Source organism: Atta cephalotes, assembly GCF_000143395.1.
Source record: "Atta cephalotes unplaced genomic scaffold scaffold00062, whole genome shotgun sequence".
NCBI classification, from domain to species: domain Eukaryota; kingdom Metazoa; phylum Arthropoda; class Insecta; order Hymenoptera; family Formicidae; genus Atta; species Atta cephalotes.
In genome coordinates, this window is record NW_012130126.1 from 43,221 (window position 1) to 48,346 (window position 5,126).

A 5,126-nucleotide genomic window follows, 5' to 3' on the forward strand; every position below is an offset into this window, starting at 1 on the left:
TACGACGACGACGACGTACGACGAACGACCGACCGTACCGTACCGTACGCTCCGTACCGTCCGACGACCGACTACCTCTTTCTTCTCTCGTCTCTCTCTCTCTTCTCTCTCTCTCTCTCTCTCTCTCTCTCTCTCTCTCTCTCTCTCTCTCTCTTTCTCCTTCTTACACCCTTCGTTTTGTCCTACCCTCTCATACACACACAAACATGCTCGGATACACTCAACGACGTGCGGCCTTTCTATTCTCCTCGATCCGTTTCGCTGCCGGCGCTTTCTTCTTGATTTCACTCGTTTGCACAGAAATCGAATTTCCACGACGATCGAGGCGACATTGTGAACGATATTGACAAAGGAGGGAAAAAAAGACAGTGCTACAATTGCCGTACGACAACTACGGATGATTAAGGCTCTCCGCACAAGACATCTGTAACGTGTTACGTTACGTTAAATACTGATCGTAAACTGAAATCTGTACGTAATTGTAAACTTGCATCAACATACAAAGAAAATTATAACGGAATGTTTTTAACATTGTGATAATAGATTTTAACTTATCAGAAAGATGGGTTGAAATTTTTTATCTCTATTCTTATTGCCTGTACTTTTCAATTCTGCTTTACGTATATTTTTATAACGAAGAGCTTAAATAAAAAATATATATTTCTATTTTAAATGATATGAGTATCAGTATTAGTACAATCGCAATGTCAGTTGCTTTTCATTTGACAGATAATTCTCGTTTGTGACGTCATTTGAATGACTTAGTTGAATGCATGTTCCATTTCATTCTGACAATTCAACTGAATTTTATAATTTGCAAGCTTGAAACTTAATTTTTTTTAATCTCGGTTCAACTCTTCACCTTTTTCTAGTTCTAAGAATTAAAAAAAAGTGAAGAGTAAGTTGAACCGAGATTAAAGTTAATCTACATTGATAAAAATGGACTTGTTAACTCACATTAAAAGTAAAATTATAATCCTGTGTAATGCAATAACTTTGTCACTAAAGTATAAGCAAGTAACGTCATTATCTAAGTATAAAATACTTTTAGACTCAGTCAGTAATTACTTATGTGAAAATGGAAACAACAATTATTGTTGAACACGATAACGCCGCTTGATTCAATCAACAATACGTAATACGCGGTGATGCTTTATCGTATCACGAAACAAATGAGAAGAAGATTTCAGCGTACGGTACTCAGTTGGTGAATTTCCTCGCGCCTATTTTCTACCGAGACAGAGACGATCGCTTGCCTTCCTCCCTTTCGACCGCGCCTCTCGTCCGCTTCGTTCGTCTCCTCGCTGAACAACGAATACGACACGACGTGACTTCTGGACGAAATGTGTGTGCCGGACGGTTATTGTGGGGAAAGGAACGCTGCGAGATCCGCCTCACTGCGAGGATGGAGCTAAAACGAGTTTCGTGCGCCTGTTTCGGGGGAAGGTCTTTCGCGATGAGTCTACTCGCTTCGCTCATACGAACGAACGAACGAATGAATGTGAACGTCGCTGGCTCGTGGATCTTGGATTACATTTTAGCTCGAAGATGCTCGTCAAGTTACCTTATAGTCAAGAAAGGTTTCATTATATCGTTGAAAGTGTCACTTTACAGATTAAAATGCAACCCATTGCTTATAAACACAAAAGTTTTAGTTAAGAAAAATAGCTATATTGTCCTCTTGAAGAAAAATAATACTGGAGTTAGTTGCTATCGAAGAAAAAAACTTTTGATATTAGATAACGTGAACAACTTTCAATTAAAAAAAAAAAAAAATAACTAATAGAGAGATCAATGATTAAATCTATAATTTTCTATAATAATGTATGAATAATTGGAATTTATGTCAATATAAGTCACAAAATATAATTTCCGAACGTATTTCGATTTATTTTATTTCCAATAATTTTTATAACTTTGTCGTTGACAATTCCACATTAATAATCATATTTATATTATATTAAATTTTCATATTATAAGATAATTATACAAAATAAGAAAAAAAAGTATGCAGACGAGTTATAAAACGCCTCGACAAACATACCGATAAATAATACTGAGGTTTCACGAGCAGTTATAAAACAGTAGCGGAACGAGTCGATCTTAGAATTATCTTCTGCATATTCCATTCGAGAGAGAAAGAGAGAAAGAGATAATTTCACGCTTGGTTGACCACTGTTTGTATATTCGGAAACCTGCTTATGCAGCCTTGACTTTATGAACGTCATACGTGATATGGCCGCTTCACAGGTTAACATTATCTGTAGAATGATTAGAGTGATTCGAATGCACTTGCGTGAAGTTCATTTCAATTATATATATTAAATCTCAAATATAATATTTGTCATTTATTATAATTATTAATACATTATTAATGCGTGCATAAAATTACAAATTACATTCTTTTTCAAATTTACGAAAATTTACTCCATTCCCCTCTGTTTAGTTTTCATCTCATCATATAAAATTAAATCTGATTTTATTAAGCTAAAATCTGTCTGCCATTTGAATCTCATTTGGCCAAAAAAAAAAAAAAGAGAGAGAGAAAATATCGTTCTATAAAATGACATTACATAGTTAATAAAATAGAGATTTGTGCGAGTTGCTAATAAAAGATTAGCATAGCGTAACGACATTTGTGAGATGTACGATTGAATATATTTCAGTTAAACCACGAAGCGACCTTCTCTTCTTTTACCTTCTCTTCTTTTACCCATTCTCCAAACAATGAATACAATACGACATGACGTCGCAGACAAAACGCGCGCGCGCGAAACAATGAACTCCGAAAAAAAGGAAGCTGAATTTGACGGAGCGAGAGACCGGTAAAAAACTGCGCTGAAAGCAAGAGCAGTTTCTCGAAGTCGCCAAACGAATCACAAAGTCCCTCGAATATTCATTTCTGTGATTTTCGACACGTCTCTCTTTCTCTTTCTTTGTCTCTCGGTAAAAAATTGCAGAAATTATTTTCACATTTTATGTAGTTATATATTAATGTATTTATTTCCCCTGATTTTTTATATATCTTTTAGAATAAAATAATTACATATTTTCGTAACTATTTTCTCAATTCTTAATTTAATTCAGTAAATATCTTGATAAAAACTATTAATTATTAACAAATTAGTGACTAATACAGCATAATGCTATATAATGTAGGTATCTAATAACATATTATTTTACATTTACATAGTAAAAAGATACTTGCATTTATATAAAGTTACAATCGGCTTTGAGTGTCAAAGTTAAATGGAAATATTACGCACAGCAACTCGAACATTCGTTCGATAAGACACGCTGAGGTAATCTTACACTGTTAATTTCGTTGCAGCTGACGCAGGAAAATTCCGCATGCTCGCAACTACGACAACCACGCGGAAATGGTCAGATTCAACTCGAGATTTTCATGTGTCACTCGGTTGAGACATTCATGCAATACAACTCGCAATGCTATGCTTGAAGTATTGCGGCAATTCTGTCTCGGGAATCGTATAAGTGCTTCTTGCATGAAAAAAATTTACTGTTTAAAATAAAGTATCAATACTAATTATTTTTTACTAAATTTATGATATTTCTATATATTGGTTCCTCATTTCTAAATATTTTTCATTACTTTTTTATCGAGACTTTCTAATAAAGCTACTTTTATTAGAAGGTCTCTATAAAAATGGTATCTGGATACGATCTGGATACGAGAAAGCTACTTTTAATTGGTCCGCTATTTTTTGACAATTTTTAAATGAGAGAGAGAGAAATAGATTAGAAAAGGATAGAACAGAAAGAGAAAGAGACAGTCAATGTATATTATCTCTCATAGATTTTTATTTAAAATGTATTACTCCCCCCTCCTCCTCCGCATACAAAACTGTGCTCATATCCAGACTCTTATTAGAGAAGGCCAGTCTCTACTTTTTTGTAATTGATTACTCGAATTTTTTTTAATTTATATAATGTCTCTGTGAAAATTTCTTTTATTATTCTCGCTTGCTCGCGTTGCATTCTGTTGCCGCTTAAGTTTGGAAAAACACGTGGCGACAGCCCCGGCGACATGGCTGATGGCCGTTGCGACGGCCCCCATTTTCGAACACGGAGCGATTAAGTAACGAAGCACGCTCGTCCGCTTCGCTCAATCCCTCTCCTTCCCTCCTTCCTCTCACTCCTCCGTTCACCCCGTGCACGAGAATAAATTCACCCTGTACGGGTCGCGCGGGGATCGATACGCACGATTATTTCGGGAACTCGCCCCGTTGTCGTCCCTCGAGAACCGACAAGCAGGCAAAGCTTGGTAAGAGAGCGAGCGAGGGAGAGCGATCGAAGAGAAAGAGAAAGAGAGCCCTTCTCGCTCTCACTCCCCTTTCTCTCCGTGAAACAGCGAAGGCTGCGCGAGAGATAGGAACGCGCGGGGAAAGCAACGTTCAGGAAAGATCGAGCGAGCACGTAGCAGCGACGACAACGACGCGTGCGGCAACGTTTTCCGGATCGATTTCCGTCGTTGAAACGCAGGTCATCGCGGCGACACGGTTCTTTGTCCTCCATGATATACCTTTTGCTCGTCGAGTCGTCTTCTCGCGCGAACGAATCCGAGGCTCCCACGATACGAACGTCATTGCGTGACTGAGCTGGGGTCTGGTAATAAGGGACTAAAAATCATCCGAAGGCGTAACTACGAGCGACGGCCTCCTTCCTCGTCCTGCGCTTTGTAACTACGATCAATTTAAGAAAGACGAGAAAGGGAGAAAGAGAATGCACATACAATGGCGATAATTGTACCATTGTTCATTTATTTAATTATTTATGACGCTAGTAAACAACTCGTATTACGATTACGTGTCATTTTGTGAAAATTCGGACTTTCAACATTTTCGCATTAGAGTATCATATTAAGGTATATCATATAGATAAGCGTGATAAGTTTGCAACGCTTTCCCGTAATCCCTTTGTGCATGTTCATACATTTCGAAATTAATATGAGGAACTTTTCTAGTGGTTAAATAATAAAGTTAGAACACCGCTATTCCTCAAACTCGTACGAATATGTTGTACTGACACACACACACACACACACACACACACACACACACACACACACACACACACACTACTACTATATAGAGATGTAGTTGTTC